Consider the following 14,181-nt stretch of genomic DNA (forward strand, 5'->3'; position numbering starts at 1 on the left):
TGCACATGGCCAATCCTGATTCAATCCCCAGTACTCCGTAAGGTCCCCTGAGACCACCAGAAGTGGGTCTGAACACAGAGCAAGAGTAAACCCTGAACACCGCCACGTTGGCTCCCAAACAAAACAAAACAGAACAAACCCCTAAATATTCTTTTTAAATTTATCATCTAAATAATAATTTTAAAAAATCAAATTAAAATTAGCTTAAATTAAATTTTGATGAAATTAAATTTAAATTAAAATTTTACTTAATTAAATGTTGATTAAATTTATTTTTAATTAAATTTTAAATTAAAATTTAAAACATTTTAAGTTTGTTAGTAAGACTATGTATATGTCTATATATATGGCTGTTCTTATATATACATATATGACTATTATATATGTATATTTATGTTTAACCTCCTGAAAATGACTTCATACATGAATTGGAAGGAACATAAACATTCAATTTATAACCATATCACTTATCTTTTCTTCTATAATCCTCTATTGGAGTCCCTTTACACCTGTAGAATCCACAAGATAGATAATAATTAAACATATCATATGCCACACAGACACTCAGGACTTTCCCAGAGAACAATCTTACCTGATTTCACCAGTCTTTGAGCTTTTAATGGATATTCATTGTGCACTATATCTCTTTAATAATTTTGATATCTGCTACCATCTGAATAATTACTTTGATTTGTTTCTGGCCACTTGAAAAGTATTCTAATTTTGGAAACATATTTGTTCTCTAATATTTCTGTCACTTTCCAGTGGCCTAAAATCTCTTGGCAGAGCCAGAGAAATTATATCAATAACACCAGGTGTGGGTTTTAATAAGAGTCCCTAATTAGCTAAATATTAAATTGTCTAAATATATACCTCAGCTGCTCCATATAACTGTGATATATGTCGCATATATGTATGAGTATTTATAAACATCAATATTTTCTTTTATATTTTATAAGGATCTGTCACAACAAATCCACCAAAATATATGCCAACATAGTTAATGTCAAGCATAGGTGAGGCAATCATATACATATGTATCTGTAGATATATACTCTGTCATTCAAAAAATAAAACACTCAGCAGTTAGTTCTTAGCAATACAAGAATCTGAAATCATTCAGAGATTGCTTAAATTACTTTCAAAAAATGTTTCTGTTGCCAAAAGAATTTCAAAGACCTACATTCCCCTTTCTAGAATGTTAGTTACTAGAATAGTGGTTGGAGACAAATAAAAAAAATTCATTCTTGCCTTTTCTTATCTGTAAAATAAGGATGCTGGATTATATAGTCTCTAAATCCTTTTAAGCTTTCAATTCTATGCTCCTATGACTTTAATTTATGGACTATGTATCTATTCCAACTGACCAGAGAAAAAAATTCTAGATGGATTTCTATGTACCCAATTGAATTTATTAGCTTGCCTTACACCAGAAAAGAAGAGATATTAATCTTTCCAAAAATTTTATGTACTATAGAAAAGATATAAGAAAAAATGCTAGAACATCTTTAAGTTCTATTTATTTTCAAAGGAAAAGATAGAGTCTGCTTTCTTCTTTTAAAAAATAAAGTGTTTCAGAGGAAAACATCATCATTGGGAGGAAACAGATTTTATTGCTGTGTGATATGTCTGTGAACTTTTCTGTTTCAATGGAAGGACTGCCTTTCCATGCAAGGGTTAATTCAACAGGATAGGTGCTGTGGCAGGAACCAGAGAAAAGAAGAAAAAACATGTACAAAACAAAGCATTTTGGGCTCCAGATGAAGGTTCTAAGTCGGCATTTTACAGAGCATTATTGCAATTTTGCTGTTTAGAAATAAAGTTTCTAAACAAGCAACAAGCCTTAGTAAAGTTTGTTCTTATGAAAAGATAGAATTGGTCAATTGCTTGCCTGGTGGAGTTTTGAGGGTGTTATGAAACAACTACCTTAATAAATGACTTTCTTCTGCACCAAGTTTTATCTTTGGTCATTTCTTACTTTGAAAATACACAACATTTTTTCTAACTTGTGTTTGTCCTCTGATCTACCATGGCAAAACTTATCTTTCTGTAGAGCAAAGCTATAATAAGTTGAAAACTGCAAAGAAATTTTCTTTTTGATTGAGAAAGTACGAAACTCTAGCTGATCAAAAATGTTTTAATATTCATTCCCCACTTACTGATTGCTAAACTATTTGTTAAATTTTTTAAGTACCTGATTTATTAAGGCTAGGCATAACTTAGGTTCCTAACCACAGCAAAATGCCTCAAGTTAATATGATTTATATTTTGTATTATTTTATTCCTAAAAAAATCTATTAAAAGCTCTTCTCCTTTACTTTTCTCTTTCATCATTTCCATACCAGATGCATACTTGCAAAGATCAATAAAAATGTAATATTTGTGTATTTGAGTCATTTGAGAATACATAAAGTAGGATTTTATATTAATTTTTAAGTAAAAGGTGATATATATTATTGCTACAAAAGGAGGGGTAGTATATGAAAGAAAAATAGAATGCCCTCCTTCATTAATCTTTCTACAGTACTTTTAATATGCATTTGGTTTATAAATAGCACATACACAGAGAAATCATAAATCATGGATCTGAGGCTCAGTAAATTTTCACAAAGTGATTACTTCCAGAAATCAGTTCCAGAAATAGTATATTAACAGGCAACAATTGTTCTCTTATATTTTCTTCTGTTACTTCACCCACAGTAACTAAAACACCTCTCATACTTTCTATTACCTTAGATTAATTTTGGTTCTTTGAGAATCAAACATGACTAAACATTTCATGTGAGTCTTCTTTCATTGAAGATTATGTTTATGAGACACAAGAATAATGAATATACTTGTATAAATTCATAAATATATATAAATTTATATAGCGATATATTTCTTGGGAGTCTAGAAAAAAGGAAAAACAATTATGTGTATGTGTAAAGATAATGAGTTTTAGTGGATACTAACACTCAAAAATCAGTGAATAATTTATATTTATATGAGTTTTGAGTTTTAGCTTGCAAAAGCTTGGTTTGTTCTAGATGCATTGCTCATATTTCTCATCGAAATGGGATCAGTAAGTAATCTAACACTTATTTTTCTGATGGGAATGGAAGATATATATAGGTGATGAGTGGAAACAAGCTCCAATCCTTGGTTGAGAACTGGTCTGCCATTCAGTTAATTTTTCATTAACAAAATCAGGTCACTTGATCAAATCCTATAGGGCGTCAAGATAAGCCCTATGGGGAGAGCTAACCTGTTTCAGCCACATTATCTCTTTTCTCTTTTAGTTTGCTAAGACTATCATGAAATATAGTTTAAAAATATATTGATGTAACCATATTTGATTTCTTCACATAAACCTGGATTTAGTAATTTTATAATCATAAATTAATTTTAAGTGTGGTTGTTGATTATTTCAGATTTCTATTTATATAGTAACATCATCTTCAATGATGACAATTTTATTTCAATCAAACCCTTTTACATTAAGAATAGTTTTCTCTAAAATTTTGTCTATAATGGGCTGGAGAGATAGTATGATGGATAGGGTATTTAACTTGCATGCGTCTGACCCTCATTCAATACCTGGTTCCCAATATGGTTCCCTATATGGTATTCCCTCAAGCCCTGCTAAGAGTGATCCTTGAGAGCAGACCCAGGAGTAAGTGAGTGCCAACAGGCACGGTCCCCAAATTAAAAAGCAAACAACAACAAAAAATTTGTTTATATACCAGCTATTTGGTGGTGAGGATGTAATTAGTATGTGACCATTGTATCACTTCTTTATGGATATAGTTAATGCCTACACAATCCATACATTTAAATACAATTGCTAGGAGAATCAAGCTGTCCTCAGTTTTTCTTATTAAATATGTCCCTTTTAACCTTTAATTTTAGTGTAAAAATAAATTCACATTTAATTTAATTAGAATTAATTAGAACAGAAGAAACTATTAGGGTATGTTCGATATGATTTTGGTGTCTGGAAGAGAGAGAGAAAAAAATAGCATTTCCTCCTGTTACTAGACATACTGGAGTTTCTCAGCAAAATTTGTTCCATGGTTTTTCTTTTAAACTTAAAAGTTGCTCATTGTATCTTTCCAATAAATCGTCTTTTTATGTAAATTAAGGAGTCAACTAATATGCTCAGGTATGTTAATGTGTTGTGTAATATTACGCCATATCTAAAGAGAACCATGCTTCTTTACGACCTATTTTCTTCCAGACCAAGTAGAAAGATGTGCAGAATAATTTACTGCTTGGGGAAGGGTCAGAAGATGGCCACTGAGGAGACTCATCAGCGTCCTACATGAGGGCAGGGCATTAATCAGCTTACAGTTTAATGCCAACGTTTCCCTTGAAGATCATAAATAGAATTGTGTATTCATGAACAGACACACAAAGAAATCATTATCTCATCAAGGACAGTGGTTCTAAGCATCTAGTTCATTTCTAGTTTTAGGTCACACCTAATAATCCTCAGGGTTTTCTCCTGGCCCTGCATTCAATAAGCACTCCAAGCGGGGCTCCTGGGAATGTATGGAAAGCCCGAGATTGAACTGAGGTTGGCTGAGTGCAAAGCTAATACCTTACCCATTGCACTCTCTCCAGTTCCCACACCTCGTTCATTTTGACCTGAAATTAGGCTGGAGTGTCCAAAGGCTAAGGTCAGTGTTGCTCCTGCCCACAGTCAGAGGCTGGCAGATACTGCTATAAATTGAAGAGATTGTGACGCTTTATAAATTCATCATTTCCCTTCCCACATAGGTTAATTCCAAGACTGACAATCTCAATTGCAGCAGCATTTTTTTATCATTTCATCTAGCGTCTCAATCTTCATGTTTGAATAGGGATAATTGTTTTCAAAAAAATTATTGTAGAAGAGCAGGCTGCTTCTAATTGAGGAGAGAAATCAAAATTTTTAATACTGAGATGAGAAGACATGGATTTTATAGTCCAACCATCATGCAAAATTGAGGGCTTTTGTGACCTTGAGCATCCATTTTTTTTAATGCTTTCCATTTCATTCAATCGTTGAAAAAGAAGAAACTTGCATAACTCTATTCTGAAGATTGCATAAAATGTATATGAAACAGGCAGAGCCCAATGACTTCCATGTACTGAAACTCAAAACCAAAACCCTCAGAACAAAACTTGATATGACTACTTGCTCACTATTTGCTCATTTTCTCCATTTGTAAATTATATAAACCTAATCTCTGAAATAAATCTTTTAAATTTTTTACCTACCCTAATTTACAAATGAATCAAGTAAAAAACAAGACTGCTAGGGCTGAAGTAGTAGTCTGGGGTTAAAGCACTTTTATTGCATGTAGCTGACCCTGGTTCAATCCTGGCATTACATATGGTACCATGGGAATGACCCAGAGTGATCCCTGAGCAAAGAGTCAGATGTGAGTCCTGATCACTGGGTGTGGTCCCCAAACGAAAGCAAACCAAGAAAAAGATTGCTATTTTCTTTTCTCTCTTGGTTCAGAATTCAACCATAATTCCTCTATAATATTCATATCAATTAACTATCATTAGTGCTTGGTAATAAATAGTAATTTCATATTAAATTATGAAAAATATGCTATATATTCCATGATAATTATGCCATCGTTTCCACATGGGAAATAAGTTAAGATAAAAGAATTTTTATGGGATACAACATTCTTTACATCACTATTTGAAGTATTCTCCCAGGAAAATACATTATTGTATTTTGCTGAATAGATTTGGAAATTCCTTCAAATAAAATCAACGCTTTCTAGAATATCTATATATTCTTGGAAATATGAAACAAGCTAGAACAATTCCACTTTGAATAAATGGTTTTAAAATGCTTGAGAGATCACAAAACACAAAGGGATTTCAAATATGAGGAGGAAAATGTTTCTAGTGCATATAAACCATACATTCTACTTACTGTAGAGAAAAGAATTTTAAAGACACTAACCTTGTGATTTGAATTGACTTTATTTATTCATTTCGAAGAAGTCATTCAAAAAGCAATAGGCCCGTGTAATGAAAATAGAAAAACAGCATGAACAGATGAGGTAAAGGCTGGATGAAAACAAAAAAAGGCTATAGATAGGTTCTGAGATTGTAGAAAACATTCAATATTTTCATGAAATTTTAAAGGTGTTAGTTCATTATTTTTCTTTAAATGATAAAGAAATGAGTATCAGGAGGCTCAATGACATTTTCAAGTCTATACAACGAGTCAGAAGCAAAAGCATGTCTAGGCCTTCTTATTTCTGTGCTATTATTTTTCCATTTTTCAGCAATGCTTTCTCTTTCAAATTGCTTATCTGCTAACTGTGAATACCAGCTATAAAAGCCCAATCGCTTTTTAATAGCCTCCTCATGGATTTTTTTTTTTTTTATTTTTTATTTTTTTTTTTTATTTTTTTTTTTAATTTATTTTTTTTATTTATTGAATCACTGTGGGAAAAGTTACAGAGCTTTCGGGTTTAGGTCTCAGTCATGTAGATACCAAACACATTTCCCTTTACCAATACTCATTTTTAACCCCGAACCCCAATAGACCCCCACCTCCCACCCCTCCCAATTCTTTGTGAGGCAGATGAGTTCTAGTTAATACTCTATCTACTTTGACTAGATAGATTATTTCGATAGAAGATGCACAATTATTGTTTAGAGTTTACGACCCACCCCCCCCCCCCCCAATCAGACATGCTGAAACAGCGTTGTGAAATGATTTGCTTTCTACAATTTGGTTTAAGAATAAAATGATGTCGCGCGGCCGCAATAGCGGCCGCGCGGTTTTGAATTTCTGCTACTTTACTTATTGACCCTGGAAGAATTTCTATTAAAAGTTAGCTAGTTAAGAGATTGGTTTCTGTGCCCTGGAGTCGTGGCTGTGCCGGAGAGCCGCTCGTGGGGGGCAGCTGGCGACCTCGGTGGGGCGTGGGGGACGGCCCACAAAGCCCCCCTTCCCATGAGGTCCCCGCCGCTCCCCCGAGTCCGGCTCAAACCCGCTTTCCACAAGGCTCCCGTGCGGCCACCATCTTTCTTTCCAGAGAGGAGCGGGCGGGCTGGTCAACGCCCTTCCCCCTCCGGGCAGGCTTGGTGGCACGGATCAACACAAGTCCATTTGCTTTTCTGCTCCAAGCGGCTGGTTCTCTGTGCTAAGTCCTTGTGCCTCCGGGGCCGTGGCCGTGCCAGAGAGCCACTCGTGGGGGGCAGCTGGCGACCTCGGTGGGGCGTGGGGGACGGCCCACAAAGCCCCCCTTCCCATGAGGTCCCCGCCGCTCCCCCGAGTCCGGCTCAAACCCGCTTTCCACAAGGCTCCCGTGCGGCCGCCATCTTTCTTTCCAGAGAGGAGCGGGCGGGCCGGTCAACGCCCTTCCCCCTCCGGGCAGGCTTGGTGGCGCGGATCAACACAAGTCCATTTGCTTTTCTGCTCCAAGCGGCTGGTTCTCTGTGCTAAGTCCTTGTGCCTCCGGGGCCGTGGCCGTGCCGGAGAGCCGCTCGTGGGGGGCAGCTGGCGACCTCGGTGGGGCGTGGGGGACGGCCCACAAAGCCCCCCTTCCCATGAGGTCCCCGCCGCTCCCCCGAGTCCGGCTCAAACCCGCTTTCCACAAGGCTCCCGTGCGGCCGCCATCTTTCTTTCCAGAGAGGAGCGGGCGGGCTGGTCAACGCCCTTCCCCCTCCGGGCAGGCTTGGTGGCGCGGATCAACACAAGTCCATTTGCTTTTCTGCTCCAAGCGGCTGGTTCTCTGTGCTAAGTCCTTGTGCCTCCGGGGCCGTGGCCGTGCCGGAGAGCCACTCGTGGGGGGCAGCTGGCGACCTCGGTGGGGCGTGGGGGACGGCCCACAAAGCCCCCCTTCCCATGAGGTCCCCGCCGCTCCCCCGAGTCCGGCTCAAACCCGCTTTCCACAAGGCTCCCGTGCGGCCGCCATCTTTCTTTCCAGAGAGGAGCGGGCGGGCCGGTCAACGCCCTTCCCCCTCCGGGCAGGCTTGGTGGCGCGGATCAACACAAGTCCATTTGCTTTTCTGCTCCAAGCGGCTGGTTCTCTGTGCTAAGTCCTTGTGCCTCCGGGGCCGTGGCCGTGCCGGAGAGCCGCTCGTGGGGGGCAGCTGGCGACCTCGGTGGGGCGTGGGGGACGGCCCACAAAGCCCCCCTTCCCATGAGGTCCCCGCCGCTCCCCCGAGTCCGGCTCAAACCCGCTTTCCACAAGGCTCCCGTGCGGCCGCCATCTTTCTTTCCAGAGAGGAGTGGGCGGGCCGGTCAACGCCCTTCCCCCTCCGGGCAGGCTTGGTGGCGCGGATCAACACAAGTCCATTTGCTTTTCTGCTCCAAGCGGCTGGTTCTCTGTGCTAAGTCCTTGTGCCTCCGGGGCCGTGGCCGTGCCGGAGAGCCACTCGTGGGGGGCAGCTGGCGACCTCGGTGGGGCGTGGGGGACGGCCCACAAAGCCCCCCTTCCCATGAGGTCCCCGCCGCTCCCCCGAGTCCGGCTCAAACCCGCTTTCCACAAGGCTCCCGTGCGGCCGCCATCTTTCTTTCCAGAGAGGAGCGGGCGGGCCGGTCAACGCCCTTCCCCCTCCGGGCAGGCTTGGTGGCGCGGATCCACACAAGTCCATTTGCTTTTCTGCTCCAAGCGGCTGGTTCTCTGTGCTAAGTCCTTGTGCCTCCGGGGCCGTGGCCGTGCCGGAGAGCCGCTCGTGGGGGGCAGCTGGCGACCTCGGTGGGGCGTGGGGGACGGCCCACAAAGCCCCCCTTCCCATGAGGTCCCCGCCGCTCCCCCGAGTCCGGCTCAAACCCGCTTTCCACAAGGCTCCCGTGCGGCCGCCATCTTTCTTTCCAGAGAGGAGCGGCCTCCTCATGGATTTTTAAAAGCTTAGTAAGTATTTGTTTATCTCTGGTCCCAAGTATGATAGCATATGCATCACATGTCCAAATGTATGTTTTCAACAATGAAAATAGTTGCAGGAGGAGATTCAGTTATATGGGTAACATAATCACAATATTTAAAAGATCAAGAGTATTGACTAGAAGAATATAAAGCAAAAGAAAAATTAAAATCCCACAGTTGTTGGCAAAGTGATACTTTAAATTCATTTTCATTGCACTTGATTCCATTTATCCATTCTTCTATGCATAAAGTCTTAATGTACGTACAGAAAAAGGTTTTCCTGAAAATCATTGGCACCCTCCCACTGGTAGGCCTAGATGATCTGAGAAGCCAAGATGACCTTTATTCCCAAACCTTCACTTCAGCCATCATAAACCTCCCTCCCTCCCTCCCTCCCTCCCTCCCTCCCTCCCTCCCTCCCTTCTTTCCTTCCTTCCTCCCCTTTTCTTTCTTTTTTTTCCTATTCATATTTTTCTATTTCTCTTAAGATCCCTTACATATAATACTGATAATAATAGCATTTCAGTTATTCAATGTCCCAGTCCTGCACTACCACTGGAGTAATGACATCCTTCCAATGTCTCAAGATCCTTTTACACCTTTCCCCACCATTGGTATTTCATCAGGTCTTGTTACCTTTTACCTCTTCCTATAACTAGTCATTACTTAAATATTCATTCACATTTGATCTGTTGTTATTTAGTTAAAAGCATCCAAATGTTTCAGCTGTTTTTCAGATATACACTTGTTGCTGCTGTTGGCTAGAATACATTATCATTTATCAGCATAGAGTTTGGTGTTTAAGTATTCAAGTCTCAACTCAAATATCTTTCACACTTTACAACTACCCCACTGTCTATGCTAGCCATTCTCCATTTCACAGTCTGCTTTATTTTCAGTGTAGCTTCCACTATTTGTGATAATCTTAATCTATATTTTCATATACTTTTCTGTGCAAGGAAGTTTAATTTTACATGCAGGAAGACATTTTCTATGATTTTTTTACCTCTATATTCTTTATACTAAAATATGCCTTTACATAATCTGACACATGATCATGTTTGTTAGTGATATGTGTTTAAAGTAACTGTTTCTAAATTATCCTCCCAGTTTTCTCTTGGGATATAAAATTAATTATTAAATATCTTTTAGACCATTGATAGAACTATTTAAAGAATTGATGGTATAGTTGCCTATTGAATTTCCTCATACAGGAACAGTATGCTTTAAGAGGAAATTTAGAAAGGAGCATGAGATTACCACCTATGCTACCTGTGACTCTATAATTACAAACTTAAGTTTTTCTTTATTTTAAACTTATTTCCTTTGGAACAGTTACAGACAACTGGATAACAAGACCGTGTTAAATTAGATACTATTTATGAAGAAATGCCAGGGAATAAAAAAGTAAATGGAATTTCAATGTTTTGTCCTATAATTATTTTTTCACAAATAGATAATCCCTATTAATATTTTCTGTACATATTCTGGACTTAAAGTATCTTTGTTTTGTTTGGGTTTTATATTATTGCGATAGTTGCGTGGCTTACAGAAGTGTTTTCTCAAATAGTTCTTGAGGCCAGAAATTTAAAATCCAGAGGCAGGCAGAATTTATACTCAGAAACAATAAAGATAATCATTTTCCTGTGGTTTCCAGCTCTGGTGGCAGAGCAATAGCACAGCGGGTAGGGCGTCTGCCTTGCACGCAGCCAACATGGCCGACCCGAGTTCGATTCCTTCGCCCCTCTCGGAGAGCCCGGCAAGCTACCGAGAGTATTCGATATGCCAGACACAGTAACAACAAAGTCTCCAATGGAGACATTACTGGGCCCGCTCGAGCAAATCGACGATCAACGGGAGGGCCTTTACTTTACTTTTACTTTACTTTCCAGCTCTGGTAGTTGTTGGCATTCTGATCTGTGACTTCAATTCTCTATTATCAGAACAACATCTCCATTTTTAACAACATCTACATTTTAAAAATTAATTTATCAATGGGTCATAACATGTATAATATAATATACTGGGGTTGTTGGTTTCATAACTTCACATCTTCATATATTTCCAATAGTCACCATTCCCATCACCAAAGTTCCAATGCCATCAAACCATGAAAATGATTCTGCTAATCATTCCTACCTCCTACCATACGTTTTGCCTCCAGTATCAACCATAATTTGGACCAAGTATATTCTTTTTGCCTTGCTTTGTTTTGGACAGACTGTCTTCTTCTAAGCAGAAATGTGAGGACATTTAGGATCTATTTTTTCTGTACTCAAATAACACATAATAATTCCTTAAGATACTTAATTTCCTCTGCATAACTTTACCATATGAGCTGCCATGTCACAGATTTCAAATAATAAGATCTAGCTTTTTTGTTTGTTTGTACATTAGTTACTACTTGATTTTTGTTTTTACAAAGCTGTTCATGATTGGGTTTCAGTCATACAATGTTTCCATCCCATCCCTCCACCAGTGTAATTTCCCAGCACAAGTATCCTCAGTTTGCCTACCATTACTTCCCCCTACCAAAATGCCTCTATGACAGGCATTTTCTTCTCTCTCTCTCTCTCTCTCTCCCCCCTCTCTCTCACTTGCTCGCTCGCTCTCACTCTCTCTCATTTTAGTCATGCTGAAAGATTACTATGAGTATCCCTTTACTTACTTTCAACACTCAGTTCCTCTCTAGAGGGTTCATTTCCAATTTATGTTGACATAATGGATCCTCCTCTACCTTAACTCCCCTCCATTCCCCACACGCTTATATTGCCTCCCAGACTAGTCCTCCAGATGCTGGAAGAAAGGGACTCTCCTTCATTGTTTGTGGGAATGCTGACTGGTCCAGACACTTTGGAACGATATGGACATTTCTTAAAAACTAGAAATTAAGCTCACGTTTTACCCAGCAATACCACATCTGGGAATATACCTGGGAGTCCAAAAACAAAATAAACACCACCTGTACATCAATGGTCACTGTAGCACTATTCACAATAGCCAGAATCTGGAAACAACCTGGATGTCCAAGAACAAATGCATAGATAAAGAAGCTATAGTACATCTACACAATGGAATACTACACAGCTCTAAGGAAAAATGAAGTCATGAAATTTTCCTATAAATAGATGGACATGGGAAGTATCATGCTGAGTAAAATGAGTCAGAAGGAGAGGGTCAGATACAGAATGACTGCATTTATTTGTGGGATATATAAAAATGCAGTATGAAACTAAGAGCCAAGGCAAAGGAAAATGGTGAATATTGGGCATTTTTGAAGGCAATCATTCAGTTTATTATTAGAGAGTCAGAAGATATCTTAAGGCACTATACAGAATTTCCTTCTTGATAGGAACATTTTATAATGATATCTTTATAATTATAAATTTATAATGATATCTTAAGATATCTTGGACTCCAGGCTCGGCGGACCCAGGGACAGAGCTTCTCTGCTTGCTCCCACCACCACAGGTGACAAAGGGATTCTAATCAGGAGCCCCACCCTACCCTGCCCTGTCTGCTTCCATCAACCACCCAGGGATCGAATTGTGCACAGGAAACCCACCCTACCCAGATAAATATCCCACTGGCAGACTTCCACTCTCGACACTACTTCCACTACCCAGCCGTCGCCACACTCCAGGACGCTTTCCGGACCCGCGCGGCCGCTTGCGGCCGCGCCACACATCATAAGACACTAAATACCCGTCTTCTGGAATTATCGTACCATATTTGATAGGGTTCAAATATGGTAACACCTACAAGGGTGATTAGAGGTCACCCCAAAAGCCTCTATACCTCTCGGAAAGACTGGCAAGCTACCGAGAGTATTCTACCCGCACGGAAGAGCCTGGCAAGCTATCCGCTGTGTATTCGATATGTCAAAACCAGTAACTACAACTGGTCTCATTCACCTGACCCTGAAGGCTTCACCGACATGGCAGCACTGAGAAGGATGAGAAAGGAGAGGCCGACAAAATCTCAAGGCCGACCTAGGCTGCCACAATGAAGGAAGACAAAAATGATCATCTGTACTTTCAATGCACGTACGCTAGCATCAGATGCATCCATCGAGGACCTGATGGTACAAGCGCGAATGATCAAGTACGACATCATTGGTCTGACCGAGACAAGAAGACACGAATCTCACCATGCCGTTTTCGACACTGGAGAAGAATTGTTCCTCGGAACATGCGATAAAAGAGGTGTTGGAGGCGTCGGTGTCCTTGTCAACACAAACTTGGCCAAGAGCATTGATTCATTTGAATGCCTAACAACCCGAATCGGACGTTTACATTTGAATAGATGTGGCTCACTGCCTGCAGTTTCTATCTTCGTTGTCTATGCACCAACATCTCATTATGATGAAAGAGAAATCGAGAAGTTCTACATGGAGCTAGAGAAGTTCTATAAAGAAGACCACACCTTCTACAAGATCATTGTGGGTGATTTTAATGCCAAGATAGGACCGAGAAGATCAGCTGAAGAACTTCACATCGGAACCCATGGCCTAGAATGGAACGAACAGGGTGAGAGACTGTCTGAGTTCATCATGTCGACCAAGACCATTCATGGTAACTCACAGTTCCAGAAGGCAGAATCTAAACGATGGACATGGGAGTCTCCCGGTGGACGATTCCACAACGAAATAGACCACATCATATTCAATCGACGGTTTTGCCTGACTGATGTCGCTGTTGTCCCAAAATTTCGAACGGGATCGGACCACCGTCTCCTTCGTGCAAAATTCTACTTCACAGAGCGGGGAGAAAGGGCTGCAAAGTTCAAAAAGAGAACTCCCAGAACGACCACCAACTGGGAACTCTTTGGTACTATTGCGGCAACATGGGAAGATGCCATTGTTGACAACATTGACGAGGAATACGATCGACTGGTTCAGCACCTCCATGAATGTGCAAGGAACGCCAAGAGAGAGATAGCCACAAAAAGTCGCCTATCTTCGAAAACTCTTGAGCTAATTCGCCAGCGTGGTGTGGCGCATGCCTCAGGCAACCGCAAGCTAACGTCCGAGCTTGCAAAGCAGTGCAGAGATGCGATCAAGGAAGACCTCAAAGAGAGAAGAGCAGAAGTACTGGTAGATGCGGCAGAAGCCGGGAAAAGTATTCGTAACGCCCGCCTGTCCTTCGCCAACTATAAGACCAAGATGACTGCCCTCCGACGTCCTGATGGATCCATCACATCCTCCAGAACGGCAATGGAGAAGATTATCCATGACTTCTACTCAAATCTCTTCGATAGCCATGTCCACTTGCCGACATACCAAATTCCACAGGATGGGTATGTC

Source organism: Sorex fumeus, unplaced genomic scaffold (assembly GCF_029834395.1).
Source record: "Sorex fumeus unplaced genomic scaffold, SorFum_2.1 ptg000007l, whole genome shotgun sequence".
In the NCBI taxonomy this organism is placed as follows: Eukaryota; Metazoa; Chordata; class Mammalia; order Eulipotyphla; family Soricidae; genus Sorex; species Sorex fumeus.